This window comes from Hyaena hyaena, unplaced genomic scaffold (assembly GCF_003009895.1).
Source record: "Hyaena hyaena isolate Hyena2069 unplaced genomic scaffold, ASM300989v1 scaffold_688, whole genome shotgun sequence".
Classification (NCBI taxonomy): domain Eukaryota; kingdom Metazoa; phylum Chordata; class Mammalia; order Carnivora; family Hyaenidae; genus Hyaena; species Hyaena hyaena.
The window spans coordinates 874,348-898,488 of NW_024081317.1; positions in this window are offsets into that span (position 1 = coordinate 874,348).

Below are 24,141 nucleotides of genomic sequence, written 5' to 3' on the forward strand. Positions count from 1 at the left end.
GAAAGGGGAAAAACTATAGCTATGTAGGATAGAGAAAAGACTATTTCAGTTTTGTAGTTGAGGGATAATGATGGCTTATACAATTTACTGTTAATCATGCAATGCTCTCTGTGGATGAACATGCTATTTTGGGCCCATCCTAGAGAGCAATCTTTGTTACCTTTTCTCCATTAATGGTGAAGGGTTTCACTGATCTATCCAGATTTTCCTTTTCTATTTCTGTGGCAGTTAAGACCCTCATTAAAAAGATGGCCAGTGTGGGAAATATATTGATAATGGCATGGACAATGTCTTTGGTAAATGGGGGCTCAAGAATGAGGTAATTTAAATTCACAGTACAGAGTCTTAAGGTAAACAACAAAACTTGCAGAGACTGAAAACCAGGACTTTGGCCTCGCTAGTACCAGCTGGGAAATCTAACCTTGAATGGTAATTAATTTTTGAGCTGGATCACCTACATCTACACATTTCATAACCCAAGGGATTACTTTTTTCAGGTAGGCTGAATCTTTTCAATAATGGGTGAATTTGAGTGATTATTAATTCATTTTAAATAGTTAGCCAACGTAACATCATCTGATTAGTTGGTAAATACTTTGTGCCTTTTTTTTCCTGCAGCATCATATTTTCATTATTTTTCCTATGATATATAATAATATTAGGAACAATTACAGATATTTACTATTAAATGCTTGGATTGTACTCAAAATAACATTTGTAATGATATGTATGTTTTGACATCAATATGAATTTAATATGCATCATATTTTTATGACTCTGGCCCACTATAAAAGTATATAATATCTGGGGACGCCTAGGTGGCTCAGGTGGTTGAGCGTCCATCTTGGTTTTGGCTCAGGTCATGATCTCATGGTTCATGAGTTCATGCCCTGCATTCGGCTATGCTGACAGTGTGGGCTCTGCAGTCTCTCTCTCTCTTTCTCTCTGTCCCTCCCCTGCTCTTGCACACTCTTTCTGTTTTAAAATAAATAAATAAACTTAAAAATGTAAAATCTCTGAACTCTAGTTGCTTTAACTTTGCAGCTTTTAAATTTTTAGTAAAATCACCAAAATTAATTCAAATAAGTTCAATAAAATTATGTCATTTATGAATAAAATGACCTTATGGCCGCATTTCTGTTTGTGAGCAAATGAAGAAGTTTAGGTCATCTGAAAAACAATTCCAATCCACCAGCAAAATGTAGACCACACTTCTTTAGTCTAAAAGATATAAGGGGCATCAGCAGTAGTTATGTTTCTTCTACTCATTTACCTTCCCTTTTCTGTGTTCTCTCGCATTGTGATATTAGGATCAGTCTTATCAATTGAGTGATCTTCCTTGTACTCACAATAAGGGCAGCTGCATCAAGCAGCTTTTCCTTAGTGAAAATTTTTAAACCATATTTTCTTTTATTAGTCAGCTTTTGTTGTTCTTAATTAAATCCCTGGGAATAAGTGGATATAATTTAGAAGATGATTCGGCTTTCTGGATTTATACAGATGCCACAGAAAATCATCTTTGAAAGATAATTTCAGAATCAATGAGGGCACTATTAGCTAGAGTAGCTTGTTGAAGAACAAGTAAAAGCCAGTGTTGTTTTGACAGTTTTTGAGCGAAATCAAAGTTGCATATAAAGCCTATACATCACTCTTACCTTTATCAGTATTCACAATAAAATTTATTTGAAAACTGCAATGTTTGCTCTGCTTTTATTGAAATGGTGAACATGAATATGTCAGCTGCCTGCCTTGGTGAACAAAATGCCATGGGACTTCAGTTTAAGAAACACATGTGGGTTAAAGAGAAACAGAATCCCTTTGTGTGTTTGAGTGTTTTCAACAAGGATCTAGGGAACAGTTAGTACGAGTTTTACTAATGTGTTCCCATGTTCAGAATCACTAATTCTGAATGATAAATAGAATGCTGAAAGGAACATTTTAAGAGGAATTAATAGAAAGTTTAGTGAAAATATAAAAATATAGGCACATAATAACCCATGCTTTCCATAAAAATATATAGGAAGATAGGTAACTCATTAAATAGATACAGAGGACATGGTTAAAGATTGAATATAGGTTTATAACATGTCTTTGTTTAATTTAACATAAAATAAAATCATCAATCAAGGGAGCAAGGAATTTTATATCTGAATTTAAATATTGTTATTATTGACTGTCCTAAAAATATTTAGCCATGGGACTATCTGTGGTATATTAAAATAAAGAAAAAAATTCTTGGTTTACTATTTGTTCAAATGGCTCACTTTTATAGTCAATTATCCAGGAAAAGGCAGAGAAAAGAAATCAAGAAAGAAGAAAATAGACCATTCATACATGTGTGTTGACAATTATAAAGTTTTATGATGCTGTTTGTTTGCTTTACACAGATGCAATATAATGAAATTTATACTGCCTTCAGGCAGAATTGAGACCTGTAGATGAAAAATGAAACACAGAGTCTTTTAGTTTTATCAAGATAATAGTTTTTGAACATGTTTACTTTTTAAAACATGTTTATAGCCATATCGTTTTCAGTCAAAAATTGCACAAATTATATATCCATGTAACCAAGAACCTAAGCAAGGCAAAACATTTTCATCACCCTAAACACTTCCTTCTATGCCTTTCTATTCAATTTCTACTTGAAAGTGGCAGCCACTTTCTGATTTCCACTAAAACCAATTTGTTTTGCCTGTTTCAGGGGTTCTTACCGATGGAATCACACAATGTGCAGTGTTGTGTCCAGCTTCTTTCACTCAATGCAATGTTTTTAACATGCATATTGTTTCCTGTATCAGTATTAGTTTACTCATTTTTATTACTTATTTTTATTACTCTTTCACTCAATGTAATGTTTTAACATGCATATTGTTTCATGTATTGGTATTAGTTTATTTTTATTACTTAACACTGTCCCCTTGTAGGAATATACCAAAATATATTTCTCTATTCACTGTGATTATGAATAGATAAGATTTTGAAATGTTTCCAGTATTTGTCTGCTATAATTAAGGCTGCCATGCGCATTTTTTTAAATTTTTTTTTTAATGTTTTATTTATTTCTAGGAGAGAGAGAGAGAGAGACAGCGTGAGCAGGGCAGGGTCAGAGAGAGAGGGAGTCACAGACTGAAAGAGGCTCCAGGCTCTGAGCTGGCAATCAGCACAGAGCCCGACGCGGGGCTCGAACCCACGAACCGCAAGATCATGACCTAAGTGAAAGTCGGACGCTTAACTGACTAAGCCACCCAGGCGCCCCTGCCATGCGCATTCTTATGTAAGCCTGCTTGTGGACATACGTTTTATTTTTATTGGGTTAAATAACCTAGATTCAAATTCCTGGTCATAAAGCATATGTTTAACTATATAAGAAGTTGCCATCCTGCTCCTCCATGCGGTTATACCACTACCATCAGTTTTTGAGACTTCAAGTTGCTCTTTGTGGAAGGCAAGATAATGAGCCCCCAAAGATGTCCTGATCTCCAAAACCTGTAAATACATTACCTGACATGATAGAAGGACTTAGCTATCTTAATTTAAGGATCTTAAGGTAGGAAGCTTTTTTTTTTAATGTTTTTTTTTAAATGTTTTTTTTTATTTATTTCTAGGAGAGAGAGAGAGAGAGAGACAGCGTGAGCAGGGGAGGGTCAGAGAGAGAGGAAGTCACAGACTGAAAGAGGCTCCAGGCTCTGAGCTGGCTGTCAGCACAGAGCCCGACGCGGGGCTCGAACCCACGAACCGCGAGATCATGACCTAAGCGAAAGTCGGATGCTTAACCGACTAAGCCACCCAGGCGCCCCGAGGTAGGAAGCTTTGTATTGTGGATTCATCCAGCAGATGAAGAATAATCACAGAGTCCTTGTAAAAGGGAGGCAGGAGAGTGGGAGTCAGAGCAGATATGATAGTGGATTCAGAGATGATGAGGAGGAAGAGACAGAGAGAGAGAGAGAGAGAGAGAGAGAAAGTAGGGATATTATACTAGTTTTGACAATGGAGGCAGGGGCCGTGAACCAAGGGAGACAGGGAGCCTCTAGAATATGGGAAAAGCAAATAAATATATTTGTCTCAAGCTTTCACAATAAACACAGGTCTTCTGATAACCTGATTTTAGGACTTTTGAGCTTTAGAACTACAAGATAAAAAGCTTGTATTGTTTTAGGCCACTAAGTATGTGGTAGTTTGTTATGGCAGCAATACAAGCTAATACAATCTCCATCCTTCCCAGCTTTCAGTGTTATCAGTCCTTTAAATTTTTGCCATTCTAGTGAAAGTGAAATGATTTGGCATTGTCATTTTAACTTGAATTTCTCCAATGACTAGTAACTTTGAACATGTTTTCATTTACTTTGTGCCCATTTGTGTGTCTTATTCAGTGAAGTATTTTTCAAAGTCTCTTCAATAGCCTATCCTCTGGCTTTCCTTTTGTTGTTGATTAGCAGGAGTTTTTATATATTTCTGATGCTAGTTCTCTGTGAGGTATATGGGTTATAGGTAGTTTTCCAATTTCTGGCTAACTCATTTTCTTAATATTGTCTTTTGATTAGCTGTAATTTTTAGTTTGGTTAGATTCTAAATACATATTTATTTCTTTGTGAATAGTATTTTATGTCGTAAGAAATTGTTCCTACCTCAGTGTCATTAATGATACAATGTCAAATAAATACATTTCACTCTGACATTTCAAAGTCATTAAGTTATTTTTTGTGTTTTCTTCTGGAAAGTTTATGGTTCATATTTTTACATGTAGACTTATGATTTGACCCAAGTTTATTTTTGTCTATAGAGTGAGATAAGAGTTAAGATTTATTATTTTCTATGTGCATCTGGGTGACTCAGTCGGTTAAGCATCCAATTCTTGGTTTCAGCTTAGATCATGATCTCATGGTTCATGAGTTATAGCCCAGCATCAAACTCCATGCTGACAGCACAGAGCCTGCTTGGGATTCTCTCTCTCTCCCTTTCTCTCTCTGTCCCTACCCTGCTCATGTTCTCTCTCTCTCTCTTAAAAGAAATAAACTTTAAAAAACATATATTAAAAAGATTCATTATTTTCTAATAGTTATCCAGTTGTTTCAAAACCATTTGTTAAATACTTTCCTATATTCAATGAATTTACATGACAGCAAGAAAATATTGACTGATGACAAAAATACGTGGTCTAAAATAGGCTGGAACACAAATAATGCTTTTATTTTATAGCCATATAAGTAATGTAAAGTTCACACCAAGACTTGGGAGAAGCTACTGAATACTAGTCATACTTGAGTACATACAGCAGATTTATCATAACTTTCACAAAATAGAAAGTTTTTTGTGTGTTTGTTTTAGTTTAATACATAGACGAGGACAAAGAAAGCATATAAAAGAAGTGAACTTTATCTTTTTGACCAGATGGTACTTTTTTCTAGGCCATCCTGATAAAAAAGTTAGAGATAAGTTGCAAACATAGAAATTTAATGAAAAATTATTCATGATGGTAGGGATAGCTTCATTTCTGAGCGACTTTTAAATTATGAAATGAGACCTCAAAATCCTTTTCTTATCAAAAGTTTCAAGTTTTCAACATTACCTAGAATCATCCTCATTTAGTATGTCTTGCGTGTTTCACCAGGTACAGAGCTGCTCAGATGGCGAAGATTCAATACATTGAGCTGTCACACTGCACATTCTTGGAGTACAACCTTACGGACATTTCCCTACCTGTGCAGGGCCTCTGTTTTTACCTCTGTAGGTTCATATTTCTCAAACTGCCTTAATTATAGTATTTATGGTTGACCTCAGGCAAAAGTTTAAAAGGGTGGAATAAACATATGCATTCTGTCTCCATGAAAAGCACATCACTGAGCTATTATTCCTGGGGAATTCCAATTCAGGGAAATCACATAGACAAGCTTTTGCCCTAACACTACTTGGCTGTCTAGGCTGTACATGTGTCAGCTCCTTTACTGTCTCTATTTCTCTTTGCAAGAAACTGTAATTTTTCTAGATTTTTCTCATGCTCCTCTGCAACCTCCTTGCTAGCTAGGGAGTAATTCTTCATCAACATCAGTACCTTATTATTTTGCTTTCTTGTTTCAAAGTTTAGCTAGTTTCATCTGTTAGCAGAGAGGCAAAAAAGAGAGAGACAGACAGAGGGAGAGAGAAGGAGAGAGAAAATTAGGATTATGCAACTCAGATAGTTAAATGATCTGCTGACCAATTTAATCATCACTTTAAATACGTTCCGCTAACTAACACAGAGTCCTAATTGTTGCAAATAAACTTTTTGCCTGAGTTACCTGGATAATGATCTCAGTAATCCCCTTTCATTTTATGTGTGGAGATGTAGGCAGAAGAGATTGCATTATCTGGATCATCCAGTACCTATATGAAATTATAACACACTTGTCAAATCATGTATGATCTTTTATTTTTTGACTCTGAGAGACTAGTTTGCTGACCAAGGAAGCCACTAGGGAGCAAAGAAAGAAAAGCAAATAAACTTACCTGGGGTCAAAGGTCTCAAGGAAAAACTTACTTCCTATAAAAGGCAGACATTGTCAGGGATCACAGATTTTCCTGGGGCTAAAGTCAGAGGCAATTGCCTCCTATCTTCAAAGGCCTCACTCATTATGCCAGTTGAAACATCATAGACCTTGCCAAAATATCTTTGACTCAAATGTGCGCCATTCGAGCACGAAGGGAAGCAAAAGCTAACAAAATAAATGCATGTGTCCCAATAATACTTGATTAAAATTATTTAATGGTTATTGTTATTTTTATTATAAGAAAAAATTATTGAATAAAATTATTATATAATTTACATATAAAGTTATGTGTACAATGAAAAGCTTACTTTATATATTAAACTTAATATATATTTATACTAAATCCCTTCATATTTTGTCTAAAAAGAAAGATATGAAAATAATTTTGGAGTGGTGTAAGTGAAGTAAAACATAAGCATGGTTATAATTATTAAATAATACAGAAGTATCTTGTGTATTTTAGAGAAACTGAAGCTTGGGTTTTCATTTATAATTCACTCGGTGACCTTTAAACAATTACCTAAATTTTAATACTCTGATTCAAATGATTCAATACCTTATTGGATGGAAGTATTTAGAAGAGAACATAGGACATTACCATTAATCAATAAGAATTGCAGTTATTCTATTATTAGGACTAATAACAAAAAGAGTACTTGTACAACTCTTCTCTATATTTGAATATGTGGTATATCACATTGAATCTAGTATGAAGCTTTATTAAATACTTATATTTAAGTATGTTAGCTGAAATCTGTGAAAATATAGCTTTAAGAAATAAGTTTATACAGAGCCAAATTATATTTTGATACTACATTGTCTTATATATAATCATTCCTTTCCCTGGTGTCATTCAGTTTTATTTGTAATCAGAATCATGTATATGGGACCAGCTCTTCTAGATGTTCCTTGACAGTTGTTATCTTGCTAATTTTTAAAAAATAACTTAAAAAAAAAAGCAAAATCAAAATGTTCTAGAGAAGTCTATGACTTCTTTGTATAGTACACCCCTTTTTATAGACAACTGAAAGCTCCTCATGCAGCCTTCCAGTATTTGGCCCAGTTGCATTCCTTAGTGTTGTATACATTACTGACATATATGCCGGAGTCATCTATACTAGGTGAAAACCTGAGTTCTTTCAGCAATCACTAACACGTCATGGCTCAGAAACCTCTGTCATCCTATTACTTATCACCATGAAATATTTTCCATTTTGTCTTAATTTTTTAAAAATTGTCATGTTAAAATTGATACAGATAATCTAGGTACTTGTGATTCTATTATTTTTATGAATAATATTATATTTTTCAAGATACTTGAGCTTCAGTAATCAATGTCTTTTTTTAATAATTTTTTATATAAGAAAAAGAAAAATATTTTTTTATCGTTTTTATTTATTTCTAAAAGAGAGAAAGACAGAGTGTGAGCAGAGGAGGGGTAGAGAGAGAGGGAGACTCAGCAGGCTCCAGGCTCTGAGCTGTCAGCACGGAGGGCAACATGGGGCTTGAACTCACGAACTGTGAGATCATGACCTGAGCTGAAGTCAAATGTTTAACCAACTGAGCCACCCAGGCGTCCCTCAGTAATCAGTTTCTTTAGCTTGCAGTGCTACAGACAACAACAGCAAGAACAAACCATAACTGGAATGGCCTATCTCCGAGGTGATTATTCCAGCTAAACTAAATCTAAGTAGACACCATCCCATTGTTAACAAATTCGGATAAATCCCCAACACGAAACATATATAAATGTCTCTTGCTTTATACATATGATAGGCATCTTTGAGCACAGTCCATTTTTTTTTTTTAAAGAGTTAAAAACCTAAGGATTTTCTTAAATGTGGTAACTCCCAATATCCTGGAACTACTGAAGTATGATTAATTTCAAACTAAATTTGAGAATTCAGATATCAGTGACACAACATTAAAATATATCATATGAATTCATATCGTAATATAATTATTTTGCAACTTAGCAGTTTTTTCAATAGGAAAATGATGGTAAATCTATAATAAAATGGATACTGTGTTTTAAATTCTGCTTCTTTGGGAGTTTATAATTATTATTTATTTGACTTATTTGTTAAACATAGATTGTCTTTTAAATGAAAAATGATCTCTAGTATATATAGAAAATTTGGGAGTTTTAATGCTATTATTAACTAATTTTAAGGCCACAATGAAGAAATGGTTAATCCTACTTTGCTTTATTAAAATAGTGCTATACTTCATTGTGTTAAACTATTGAAACAACAAACAAATAGGGGCCTTTGTTCTTTGAACTGATGAGCATCTTGAGAATAGAATAAATGATTCTGCCACTGGCTTTTAAAAGATATTGTATAAACCAAAACTTCTGGCTAGCAAAAAGATGATTTTTTTCCCCATTCTCTATATATACTAGGCCTTTATTCACAGAAGACTAGCTCCTGTTACATGAAAGTACTTACATTTTTCAATCACAGCAATCATATTGAGAAGAAAATATTGAATGAAGGAAGGAAGAAAGAGAGGAAGGAAGGGATAAATAATAAATAAACAAGACCCTCTTGGAAACCTGTTGTATAGTATATCCGTGGTTTAAGACAAACATTCCTTTAACTTCTTCATTCTCAATAGGATGAGTTTTTCTGGCCTTGGTATTTATCATGCATATCAGTGAGAAAAATAGAGAATCATAATTAGGAAGGAACATATTTCTAAATTCTGAAAACTAAAAAGAAAGGTAGAGTTTAAGGCAGATTAAGTTAAATAGCAGTAAATTGGGACTACTTTAGCTGGTGGATTCCAAATAAACTCTAGAACCATTTCATTCTTCAGAACATGGGAGGGTTGATTCAACCATCTCTCCTACAATTCATGCATATTCTCTCCTTAGAAAAGCTAATATATTCATTATCCTAAAAATAATATCAATATCCTAGTATTATCAGATTTGCAAAGGTGGCCCTAACTGAAGACTTGTCCAGCTGCATTTGGATTTCTTAAAAGAAATACCAAGATTTTAGCTTTGGTAGTTGACTTCAAATTCAATGATTAAGAATAATCTCTAAAAAACTCAGAAAAGAGGAATATGCTGGCAGAATAGGAGGACCCTAGGCTTTTCTGGTCCCAGGAACAAAACTAGATAACCATCAAATCAACTGAAATATCTCAGAAATAGCAGAAGACTGAAGACTGATAGCAGAAAATCCACAACTAAAGAGAGAGAAGAGGCAACATTGAAGAAGGTAGAAATTTGGAACTGTGGTTTAGGGAAGAGAATAACAGGGCCTGCAGAGGGTGGGGAGCCATGGTTGCAGAGAAGGACAAGAAATAGAAAAAGAGGAACACACAGGGGAACACACAAGAAGAACATTTCCCCAAAGTCATAGGTTTGAAAAATGAGAGGGGCTGAATTTTGTGAGTACTTGCAACCAACAGAGTTTAAAACCTAGAATTTTAAAGTTCAGTGGTCTTGGCTGCCATAGAGCCTAAAGAACAATGTGCTTTCTTTCAGAAAAGGCAAGCAAACAACCCAGGGACAGACAGCATGGAAACCACTAACTGGAGAATGCCCAGGATACACAGTGAGATTATTTATTCTTCTCAGAGTGTGTCCCTGAGAGGCAGCTTTTACAGAGACACTTCTCTAGGAATAAAGAAATTACACCATTTCCCTTCCCCCACTCCCCCACCCCCGGCTCTTAGCATAAACACACAGCCACCAGAAGGAAGCAGCTCAGCATGGATACTGGCTGATTAACTTGCTTACATTAAGCCACACTGCCCTGTGCTCTGGTGAGACTGCCCCTCTTGGTCAAGCTTGCCTCAGACCCTGCATGCCAGGCCCCTGCCCCCAAAGACCATCACAAATCTCTGCCCACACCATGTCTCCCAACCAGAGACTTCTACAGAAATGGTGTCAGATTTCATTTCATAAGCAGACGAGAGCACACCTACTTAAAACTCCCCATCTTAAGGCCAGGGACCAAACACTGCTCACAGCAGGCAAGGAGAGCCTGTACAATTGACTGGTCTGATAGATGGAGCAGCCAGAACAAAATAGCAGAGCACATGTAGCACACACTGCAGATACTCCCTGAAGTGCCAGGCCTTGGGTACTACATAACTGCTTCTTTATAAGGCCATTACTTTTAGGAGCAGGAGATATAACTGGCTTTTCTAACACAGAGAAGAAGGCAGAGATAAGACAAAATGCCAAAACAAAGGAATTTATCCCAGATGAAAGAACAAGATAAGGTCAAGGACAGAAATCTAAGTGACACAGATATAAGTAACATGCCTGATTTAAAGTAGCAATCATAAGGATATTCACTGGGCTTGAGAAAATAATAGAAGATATCAGTGAGGGGGCGCCTGGGTGGCTTAGTCGGTTAAGCGCCCGACTTTCGCTTAGGTCATGATCTCGCGGTTCGTGGGTTCGGGCCCCGCGTCAGGCTCTGTGCTGACTGCCAGCTCAGAGCCTGGAGCCTGTTTCAGTCTGTGACTCCCTCTCTCTCTGACCCTCCCCTGCTCACGCTGTCTCTCTCTCTCCTAGAAATAAATAAAACATTAAAAAAAAAAAAAAAAAAGAAGATATCAGTGAGACCCTTACCACAGAGATAAGAGTGTTAAAAAAAGAATCAGAGATGAAGAGATCAATAAAAGAGATTGGAAATAGGCATCATGTTATAAACAGCAGATTGTAAAAAGCAGAGGAATGAATTAATGACCCAGAAGGCAAAATAATGGAAAATAATGAAGCTGAAGAAAAAAAAGAAAGAAAAATTATATAACATGAGAATAGACTGAGTGAACTCAGTGACTGCATCAAATGTAATAACATTCATATTTTAGGAGTCTTAGAAGAAGAGGGACAAAGGGGGGCAGAAAATTTATTTCAAGAAATAATAGAAGAAAGATTTCCTAATCTGGGGCAGGAAAAAGACATGCAAATCCAGGAGGCACAGAGAACTCCTCTCAAAATCAACATAAGTCGTGCCCACAGCAAGACATGTTGTAATTAAAATTTTAAAATATACTGATAAAGAAAAGTCTTAAAAGGAGCACACAAAGGAAGTCTTTAACTTACTATGGAAAACCCATTAGGGTAGCTGGCAATTTCTCAACAGAAACTTAGCAAGCCAGACAGGAATGGCGTGATATATTCAAAATACTGAATGAGAAAAATGTGTAGCCAAGAATACTCTATCCAGCAAGGCTACCATTCATAATAGAAGGAGAGATAAAGAGTTTCCCAGACAAACAAAAACTAAAGGAGTTCATGGCCACTACATCAACCCTGCAAGAAACATTAAAGGGGCTCTTCGAGTGCAAAGGAGAGACCAAATGTGACAAAGACAAGAGAGCAACAGAAAAAAATCTCCAGAAACAATGGCAAAGCAAGTAATTAGATGGCAATAAACACATCTCTATCAATAATTACTTTGAAGGTAAGAGGACTAAATGCTCCAATCAAAAGATATAGGGTGTCATAATGGGTTAAAAAAAACAAAACAAGACTAATCTATATGCTGCCTACGAGAGACTCATTTTAGACATAAAGACACCTGCATATTGAAATAGAGGGGTGGAGAAATATCATGCAAATGGATGTTAAAAGAAAGCCAAAACTAGATTTTAAAACAAAGACTGTAAAAAGAGAAAAGAAGATCATTATGTAATCATAAAAAGGACAACCAACAGGAAAGTATAACACTTATAAGTATGGATGCACCCCTCATGAAAGCACCCAAATATATAAAACAATTTATAATAAACAAAGAAATTAGTGGATAATAACACAATAATTGTAGGGAACTTAATACCCCACTTACATCAATGGACAGATCATCTAAACAGAAAATAAACAAGGAAACAATGGTTTTGAATGACCTACTCAACCAGTTGTACTTAAAAGATATATTCAGAACATTCCATCCTAAAACAGCAGAATACACATTCTTTTAAAGAGCACGTGCAACATTTTCCAGAGTAGATCGCATATGAGTTCACAAAACAGGTCTCAAAAAAAGAGATTCAAATTATACCATGCATCTTTTCTAACCACAATGCTATAAAACTAGAAGTCAACCACACACACACACACACACAAAAAAATGGAGGTTAAATAAATGGAGGTTAACACTAGCTACCAAACAATGAATGGGCCAACCAGGAAATCAAGGAAGAAATTTTAAAAAAATACATGGAAGCAAATGAAAATGAAGACATAATGGTCCAAAACCTTTGGGATAGAGCAAAAGCAATCCTAAGAGGAAAGTATATAGCAATACAGGTCTATCTCAAGAAGCAAGAAAAATCTCAAATAAACAACCTAACCCTATACCTAAAAGAGCTAGAAAAAACAACAAATGAAATTTAAAGCCAGCAGAAGAGAGGAAATAATAAAGATTAGAGCAGAAATAAATGATACAGAACTAAAAATAAAACAAAATTAAACAGATCAATGAAACCAGGAGCTAATTCTTTGAAAAAATTAATAAAATTGATAAACCTCTAGCCAGGGTTATCAAAATAAAATAGAAAGGACCCGAATAAATAAAATCACAAATGAGAGAGGGGAAATAACAACCAACACTGAAGAAATTCAATTTTACAAGAATATTATGAAAAATTCTATGCCACCAAATTGAGCACTCTGGAAACAATGGATAAATTCCTGGAAGCATATAAAATACCAAAACTGGAACAGGAGGAAAGAGAAAATTTGAACAGACTGATAGCCAACAAAGAAATTGAATCAGTAATCAAAAAACTCCCAGTAAACAAAAATCCAGCACCAGATGCCTTCAGAGGCAAATTCTACCTATTTTTAATTCTAACATTTAAAAAGGAGTTAAAACCTATTCTTCTCAAACTATTCCAAAATGAGAAAAGGGAGGAAAACTTCCAAATTGATTTTATGAGGGAAGCATTATCCTGATAACAAAACCAGATAAAGATTCTAATAAAATGGAGAACTGCAGGCAAATATCTCCTATGAACATAGATGCAAGAATTCTCAATAAAGTACTATCAAAGTGAATCCAACAATACATTTTAAAAAATCATTCACACAATCTCCTTTCTTCCTTGCTTCTTTCCTTGCCTCCATCATTTGTCTCTTTATGCAGTTCATTCATTTATTTCTAGGTAGCAACAGTGGTTCAGTACTCATAAATCAATCAGTGTGTGTTTCACTGCTCAAATCAATCAGTGTGATACACAACATTGAAAGGAGGGATAAGAACCATATGCTCATTCTAATAAATGCAGGAAAGGCATTTGACAAAGTACGACACCAACTCATGATAGAAACCCTTAACAAAGTAGGTTTAGAGGGAATATAACTTAACATTAAAAAGGCTATATGTGAGAAACCTATGGCTATTATCATCCTCAAAGGGGAAAACTGAAAACTTCCTCTACAGTCGGGAACAAGACAGGGATGTCCATTTCACCACTGTTATTTAACATAGTACTGGAAGGCCTAGCCACAAAAATCAGACAACAAAAAGAAATAAAAGGCTTTTAAATCAGTAAGGAAGAAGTAAAGCTTTTACTATTTGCAGATGACATGATATACTACGTACGAAACTGGAAAGACCACCAAAAAACGGCTAATGCTGTTAAATGAATTCAGTGAAGTTGCAGGATAAAAACAATCAATGTACAAAAATTTGTTGCATTTCTATATTATAATGAAGAAGCAGAAAGAAAAATAAGAAATCAACCCCATTGACAATTATAACAAAAACAATAAGATACCTAGAAGTAAACCTAACCCTAGACATGGAAGAACTGTACTCTGAAAACTGCAAAACACTGAAAGAAGAAATTGAAGATGACATAAACAAATGGAAAGACATTCCTTATTGTTAAAGTATCTATACTACTATGGAAAACAGTCTGTACATTTAGTGCAATCCCTATCAAAATACCTGCAACATTTTTCACAGAACTAGAACAAAACTAAAATTTGTATGGAACCACAAAAGACCTCGAATAGCCAAAGCAACCTTGAAAAAAAACAAAACCAAAAACAAAGCTAGAAGTATCATAATTCTGGACTTCAGGTTATATTACATAGTTGTAATGATCAAAACTCTATGGTCCTGGCACAAAAATAGACACATAAATCAATAGACTAAAACAGAATAGAAAATCTAGGAATTAACCACAACTATATGGCCAATTAATGTTTGACAAAGCAGGAAAGAATATCCAGTGGGTGGAAAAGTCTCTAACACAAATGGTGTTGGGAAAACTGGATAGCAACATGCAAAAGAATCTGGACCACTTTCTTGCACCAAATGCAACAATAAACTCAAAGTGTATTAAATACCTAAATGTGAGACCAGAAATCATAAAAATCCTAGAGGAGAACATAGGCATCAACGTGTTCGACATTGACCATAGCAGCTTCCTTCTAGATATGTTTCCTGAGGCAAAGGAAACAAGAAAAAATAAACTATTGGTACTACATAAAAATCAGAAGCTTCTTCACAGTGAATGAAACAATCAACAAAACTAAATGGCAACCTACAGAATGAGAGAAGATATTTGCAAATGACATATTTCATAAAAGGGTTAGTACCCAAAATATATAAAGAGCTTATCAAACTCAACACCCAGAAACCAAATAATCCACTGAAGAAATGGGCAAAAGACATGAATAGACACTTCTCCAAAGAAGACATCCAGATGACCAACCAACATATGAAAAAATGCTCGACATCACTCATCATCAGGGAAATACAAACCAAAACTATAATGAAATATCACTGCACACCTGTGAGAATCGCTAAAATCAACAACACAAGAAACCACGGGTGCTGGTGAGGATGTGGAGAAAGGGAATCTCTCTTGCACTGTTGGTGGGAATGCAAGGTGGTGCAGCCACTCTGGAAAACATTATGGTAGTTCCTCAAAAACTTAAAACACAACTACCCAATTATCCAGCAATTAGACTACTAGGTACTTACCCGAAGAATACAAAAATAGTTACTCAAGTGGGTACATGCATCCTTGTGTTTGTAGAAACATTATCTATATTACCCATATTATGGAAACAGTGCAAGTATTCATTGATGAATGGATAAAGAAGAGGTGGTGTGTGTATTATGTAAACGCACACATACATACATATGCATACACACACAGTGGGATATCACTCAGCCATAAAAGAATGAAATCTTGCCATTTGCAAAGACTTGGATGGAGTTTGAGAATATTATGCTAAGTGAAATAAGTCAGCCAGAAAAAGACAAATACCCTCTGATTTCATTCATATGTGGAATTTAAGAAACAAAATAAATGAGCAAAAGGGAAAAAAAGGGAGATAGGTGAACCAAGAAACAGACTCTTAACTATAGAGAACGAACTGATGGTTACCAGAGGGGAGTTGGATGGTGGAATGGGTGAAATAGGTCATGGGGATTAAGGGGTGCACTTGTGATGAGCACCAGGTGTTGGATGGAAGGGTTGAATCACTAAATTGTACACCTTAAACTAATATTATCCTGTATGTTAACTAACTGGAATTTAAGTGAATACTTAAAAATAATACAATATTTTTAAACAAATAATTTCCGTCTATCTCTGGAATCTTTTTATTACTCTTCAGGGTTTTTTTTAATTGTGTTATCTACAATTTTGTAAAATATTGGCTTCTTCAATATCACATTGCCTCTCAGGGGCTCCTGTGTGGCTCAGTTGATTAAGGGTCTAACTTCAGTTCAGGTCATGATCTCACAATTTGTGAGTTGGAGGCCTGCATAGGGTTCTGTGCTGACAGCTCAGAGCCTGGAGCCTGCTTCGGATTCTGTGTCTCCCTCTCTCCTTGCCCCTCACTCACTCACACTCCCTCTCTCTCTCTCTGTCTCAAAAATAAACACACACTTAAAAAATAAAAAAATTAAAAATATAACATTGTTCATCAAATTATAAGATCTCAGATGTATAAGGAAGTGTAAGACCTAAAAAATGATTTAAACACCTTTAGAAACATCCTCTCAGATCTTCCATGGCCAGAAACTGAACAAAATCTGAGAAAATCTTTTCCATTTTGATAAAACACTTCAGGAACTCCCTCCCTTGCATTTCTATTCTTAGGTCAAATTCTTATACTTGAGATTACACTAAAGGCTTCTCTGTCATATATGTAATAAGCTTTTAATATTTGACAACAGAGTCCTCTCTCCTCTACTTCATTTTCAAGTTATCTTTGTTCCATGTTAAAGAACCCTGGGTCTTGAGCATTATCTCTTGCTATAAATTTTTAAATATTTATTTTTAATTCTTTTCTTCATTCAAAAGTGATTGAGAATCACTGACACATAGCCTGAACTTGACTAGTGTGATATTTGTAGCTTTTCCTAAATTATGCAGTCTTTTTTAAAATGTCATTAATTCTAGGGACACCTGAGTGGCTCAGTCGACTAAGCATGTGACTTTGACTGAGGTCATGATTTTATGGTTTGTGAATTTGAGCCCTGTGTCTGACTCTGTGCTGACAGTGTGGAGCCTGCTTAGGATTCTCTTTCCCTTTCTCTCTGCCTCTCCCCTCACCTTGGGCTCTTTCTATCTCAAAATAGATAAACAAGGGGCACCTGGGTGGCTCAGTTGGTTAAGCATCCAACTTCGGCTCAGGTCATGATCTCAGGGTTCGTGGGTTCGAACCCCGCATCGGGCTCTGTGCTGACAGCTCAGAGCCTGGAGCCTGCTTCGGATTCTGTGTCTCCCTTTCTCTGACCCTCCCCTGATCACGCTGTCTCTCTCTCTCAGAAATAAATAAAACATTAAAAAATTTAAAAAAAATAGATAAACAAACTTTTAAAAATGTCATGGGGCTCAGTTGTTTGAGTGTCTGACTTCAGCTCAGATCAGGATCTCATTGCCCATAAGTTCGAGTCCCATGTGGGGCTCTGTGCTGACAGCTCAGACCCTGAAGTCTGCTTTGGATTCTGTGTTTCCCTGTCTTTCTGACCCTCCCCCACTCGTGCTCTGACTCTCTCTCTCTCTCTCTCTGTCTCAAAAATAAATCAACAGAGACATGAGTTCTAAAAATGAGTATTATTTTATAGATTGAGATTCTTTTTTTTTTTTAAATGTTTTATTTATTTCTAGGAGAGACAGAGACAGCGTGAACAGGGCAGGGTCAGAGAGAGAGGGAGTCACGGACTGAAACAGGCTCCAGGCTCTGAGCTGGCAGTCAGCACAGAGCCCGACGCGGAGCTCGAACCCGCAAACCACGAGATCATGACCTGAGCGAAAGTCAGACGCTTAACCGACTAAGCCACTCAGGCACCCCATAGATTGAGATTCTTAATGTAGAAGCCTACAGTAATAATTTACCATGTATTTCATTTTTAGTAGGAAAAATTTTAGCCTGAATTTGCATTTTATTTTACATCCTCTGTGACTCTAATAATTCTTTTTTTCCCATTTTATGTTGTTTAAATATTAATACAATGCTACCAACGTCTTTATTAGACAATAATTGAGGGAAAATAATCCCTAATTATATTAGTAAGATTGAACAGTAAACATAAATTTATAATTTACCTAGAGCAAAAGTTACTTTGGAGAATTTTGTTATTGGTTTCCAAAATCAAATAATATTTATTATAGTGAGAAAATCTCTTCCTAAAACTATCCTTCTAATAATACATCTCAGAATTCAGTGGTCTTCATGGATTGATACCACCATATATTTTTTTTAAATTTTTAATGTTTTATTTATTTCTGAGAGAGAGAGAGACAGCGTGAGCAGGGGAGGGTCAGAGAGAGAGGGAGATACAGAATCTGAAACAGGCTCCAGGCTCTGAGCTGGCTGTCAGTACAGAGCCCGATGCTGGGCTCGAACCCATGTACCGTGAGATCATGACCCGAGCTGAAGTTTTACGCTTAACTGACCGAGCCACCCAGGCGCCCATATTCTTTTTTTCTTTTAATGTTTATTTATTTTTGAGAGAGAGAGAGAGAGAGAAAGACATAAAGCACGAGCCTGGGAGGGACAGAGAGAGAGCCACAAAGAATCTGAAGCAGGCTCCAGGCTCTGAGCTGTCAGCCCAGAGCCCAATGCCAGACTCAAACTCACAAACCATGAAATCACTACCTGAGCTGAAGTGAGACCCTTAACCAACTGAGCCACTCAGGCCCTCGCCACCATATTTCTTTATCTACATACTGTGTGTCACATAAATTTGAAATTTAATTATTTTTTTTAAAAAAGAGCCAGATGTATCTGTGTACCTGTGTATTTATCTGCAAATGAAACTCAATAAGGAACAGAGTAAGAAATAACAACAACAAAGAGAAAGAAACAAATATGTAAAGTCCAAGTAAACTAAAGCACAAAACCCAGATGAGTTTTTCCATTGGGAAGTAGATGAAAGAATGGATTAATTTGTCTCTAGGTTTGGACCTTCCCAGGGTTCTTCATAAATCATTCATATTCTGACATAGTCTGTCAGCTATGTTGACTTTGGTTGCCATTCCAGGTGCCTATCTCTCGTGTGTGTTCTTATTTTTATTCCCATTTTTTGAAAAGGTACCTCTTGATGTTGTAAAGAAATTTGAATTGTATCAGCTTCTAGTAGAAATATCCTCTCCCTTCTTTTCCTTGATTCTTCTTTCCTATTTTGCCTTTAATCTCTCTCCCTGATTAGCTGATTATTATTTCTAAAATCAAGAAAGTTGACCACCTGGCTATTACTAAACTGTGAAAAACAGTGCCTTCTATTGTTATATCATCATATTACCTCTGAAAGTCCCTGGCAAAACTATTTTATTCCAGTCAGTTCCAATAGCGTTAGGCTTCAGAAATGAAATGCTTTGCATCATTCAGAGACAATTTTCTCTAAAGTGGTATAAACGAAAGTTAGGTATACATGCAGAATCACTGTTTCTTACACACATTCATATATGCATATATTACTGTGTACACACATCTTTACATTTGTACAAAAAACTTATTAATGAACCTTCTATTTAGTTACACTTTCTTCCACTTGAATTTTCTTATTTATTAGTGTAATGATCTTTATTCAGGTAAAGTAAAGCAATAATCAAAATTTAGACCAACCTCCATAACATTTTTGAAAATACTTAATGTTACAAACGATTTTGCTTTTATTTAATCTTCTTGTGTTTTATATGTTTAAATTCCATTTATTTTATTATGTCAGGCAAAGGATGTATTTATGCTACCATTTCAAAAACTGAAGCAAATATTAAAGATCTTCAGGAGAGCCCTATTGTCAATGCCGACTGAGTTAACCACAGTCTGTATCTTTCCTTTATAGGCCATATTGCCTATGAGAATTTTGGGAGATGTTATTAATGTATTTAATTTTTATGCTCATTAATGGTTTCAGCATATACTACATTTTTTTAACCCTCCAGTTTCTGGAACTAAAATGGAAAACACCATATAAATTTTAGATATATGTATATATGGATAATTTTAAATCTCACAACTCAGTTTAAGTTTATGCATGCAACACTTCTCTGCCTTTTTTCAAATTTACTGATAGTTCTCTATTTATAGTTAGAAATGAATAGCTTAACATTTTTAGGAATCTTTTGTGTGTTTTCTCTTTACATACTGACCTCTACCTCTACACAAGAAGAGAGATTGTTTGGGCTTCTGAGTGGCTCATTTGGTTAAACATTTGGTTAAACATTGTGCATGATCTCATGGTTCGTGGGATCGAGCCCTGTGTCAGGTTCTGCATTTACAGTGTAGAGCCTGTTTGGGATTCTCTCTCTCCCTCTCTCTCTCTGCCTCTTTCTCTCTCTGTCTCAAAATAAATAAACATAAAAAACAAAAAGAAGAGAGATTGTCAACAATGACTGGCAATTGCTATTTTTTAGGGGTATGTACAGGGAATAAGTAGTCACATGCCTTGTCTCTTTCATTTAAAAATGATGTTGGTTCTATTCCATGGTATAACTCTGGAAGTCCATACCTCAAGTTTATAGATCACTTTCTTTGGAATACGTTATTACTCTAGCCTCAGTGAATGAAAGAACACCTTTAATACAAAATACATCTGGAGAAGCAGGCTCATGTAGCTAACTTACATACCTACTTCCTCGTATCTCTGATCTTCATAACTACCATCTACTAACTCCCAAGGACTCTTTTGTGAGCAACTTTTATCTGTACTATGTTGTTTCTGGTGGTTTTCTGAGCATTGTGGCTCATTCATAAATGTGATGTCATTTGTCTTTACTACTGAGAATGTGTCCATCTTTTATCTCCAGGTATCTTCCTTCCCTTGTAGGCTTAGCATCTGCATTTGCCTATAGTAAGTTCTCTTTATATTTGGGTCCCATTACATTCCTCACTTTGCCTTTTATATTTCTTTGTCTTGTATTTGTGCATCTATGTTCTATTTAGGAATAAGCAAACCGTTCCCTTAAGTTAACAGCTATCTATAACCATCTCTTCAATTTCAATGAAAAATAAATTTCATTGTACTTAAATATGACTACAAGTGGAAACATCCACTTACCAAAGGGTATTTCTGAGGTCAAGTAGATTCTGTACTACTAGAAGAGCTTATACATGCATCTCACCTTCAGCCCTTCCTATAAACTTATTAATTAAATATCCCTTCATAGGCCTGATTCACATAAGTTGCTTGTTTTATAATAAAAGATGTCACTAAGATTTCCTGTGTTTATACATGTACCTTTCTGAAACCCTTTAAGTACTATTAGTTTCTTTCATTAAATAGAACTTTTCCCATATATTTAACATTACGTAGTTGTTAATGTGAATTAAAAGGTCACAGTTAAGTATTAAATATTTGTCAATAACTCACTTAAGAATACAATATTTTAAAAAGAGGTAACAGCTTTTTAAATCAATCCCATAAACAGATGAAATGTTGTCCTTGTCTTTGAGAAAATATTTAAAAATATTTCTTCAATTTCTTGAATGAGTACATAAATTAAGAAGCAAAAAAAATATTTCTTCAAAATTCTTGAGAAAGTTATAGGAACATTAGTAAGAAATAATATAAATCATGTAAACATTTTACCCACTTCTCTTCAATTGTGGTATTTTGTAAAACTATACTATAATATTACAGTCAGGACTTTGACATTGACAATTCATTGACAACCTTTCATCTTATTCAGATTACTTCAGTTTGATTTGTACCCTATGTGTGTGTTAAATTTTATACATTTTTGTCACCTGTGTAGGTTTGTATATCAACCATCATAGTTAATATGTTGAAAAATTCCATAAACACAAGGTCTGTGATCTCATTTTTTTTATAACCATGTGATAACATTTTTAATGTAACTATTTTTTACATTTTACACTTAGGGAAGGGTCAAAAGTCTTTTTGTCAGCCCAGTGTCTGTCCAGATAATTTAAATTAATCATCTCCCTGTTCTTCCACAGAGGGCATCACTACTTGAGTTATAGACTCCAGGGTGCTTTCCTCTTGGTTTTTCAGCGTTGTGATATATTGCATGTCTGTACATCATCAAAGCAAATTGCCTCTTCAATGATGTGTAAGTATAATACATCATCAAAATGGGATGCAGTGATAATGCATTACTCAGAAAAAAAATGGCTATCGTACTCGACAGACAAGGTCAAGGAGCAAATTCAAATAGCTCCAGCACAGTTCATGAGGAGCATTCCCGGCCTGGAAGTGAGTTTGTTTGCTTAAAATAATCCACTTGAAATGTGGACAAGGCTAAAATGTATGTGTGCTCTGGATTGATTCCTTTAGTAAATTGAAAATGAGGTGGTTGAACTTCCACTAAAATGACATCTAGATGACATGTGAATGGCTTTTCTGTCCACAGGGTGTTTTGAATCATGTGTATTTCTTACTCATTAGCAGCAAATTGTTTTTTTAGAGGCAGTTCTTCAACAAGATTGCAAACACCTTCAGGGTAGTAACTGTCTTATATTTCCTTTGTTTCTTCCACGGTGTCTAAAACATTAGTGAGCCCATGGAAGACACTCAATAAATACTTATTTAATGGAATTGAATTTGTAAACACCAGAGACTCCTGCTTCTCCTCAACATAGCTTGACTCTTGGCTGCCCAGAGTCTTTGCATGCTAGGTGGGAAGGTTACAGTGCTAGAACTCTGTTGGCCTACTATCCTGTTTGCTGCTCTCTTTTCCTTCTTTCTTTTTATCTTTCTTCCTTTAAGTAGAGCTTTTTGGCCAGGAGCTATTTTTATAAAGCATTTCATTCGAGCTCATGTGGGACTAAACTTTTAAGTTTGGCTTTGGGACTAGAGAAGAGTATAACTCATGAAGGTTGTTCTGCACTGCAAAAAGAACAGGATTTGAGGAAGGGCGGTTTTTGAGATTGGCATTGCAGCATTTTCCCCCAGTTGCTGTCAAATTAGCTTCTTGAAAACATACTATATTGGGGCGCCTGGGTGGCTTAGTCGGTTAAGCATCCGACTTTCGCTTAGGTGTGATCTCGCGGTTCGTGGGTTCGAGCCCCATGTCGGGCTCTGTGCTGACTGCCAGCTCAGAGCCTGGAGCCTGTTTCAGTCTGTGACTCCCTCTCTCTCTGACCCTCCCCTTCTCACGCTGTCTCTCTCTCTCTCTCCTAGAAATAAAAAAAAAAAAAAAGAAAACATACTATATTTATCTCTCTACCCCTTGGTTCATAGCAGTTTTATTTCAGTGTCACCAGCGAAGAAGAGCACCACAATCACAATATTTTGTCTAAGAGTGGGGTCTAAAACTGAATCCTCTGAGGATATACTAGGAGCAATATAAATATAAGCAATATAATATACTCTGGAAACAATACATCATTTCCTGATGTCTCTGTAGGCCACATATGTTTCAGAAATATACATATTACAGTGCAGTGAATATATAGTGCATTTTACCTAGCTCTAAAAATAATCAAACCAAGTTTCTTACAACTGACTTTGACGATGTGTGTTCAAGTGGGGATATATAATACTTGTGCTCTTGACCAGTGTGGTGAAATAAAGAGAAGCCAATAGATTTTATTTTATGTGCCAGTTCTGATTGTTCAGAGACAGTTATATCAATACTTTGTTGATAAAAGTAATAAGTCAGGGATCATTAACAATGTCGGCCAGGTGCTCAAGCAGAGACATGTGATATGCTACCTGGTGGGGGGAATGATTCAGAGTCACAGGGCCTGACTCTAATAAAGGTATTGTACTTGGCAAAATGTTGGGCCATGGGCAAATCACTTAATAAAAATGTTTCATTTAATATTGTGAAATCACACTATAAGTTGCATACTGTATGATATGTCTTTATTATACTGCTAATTGTTTATGGATTACAGAATGAAAACAATCACTAGAACAATCTAGAACAATCATTAGAAACAAAAGGAACACCAACAAAAAAAACTTAAGTAGAGTCTATAATCCCACCAGTCCAGAGGCAACAATTTATTGATATTCTTTTACATACCTTTGTATATATTACCAACTTACGTGTTACCATATGTATTATTTTAATATTTTTTGCTCTCTACTTGTGTGCCATGAATACTTGAAAATTAGAAGATAATTTTCCAAAGCTGTTTTAATATTTGCACAACAGTCAGTTCTTTGAGTTTACCGTAATTTACTAAATACTTACTTAG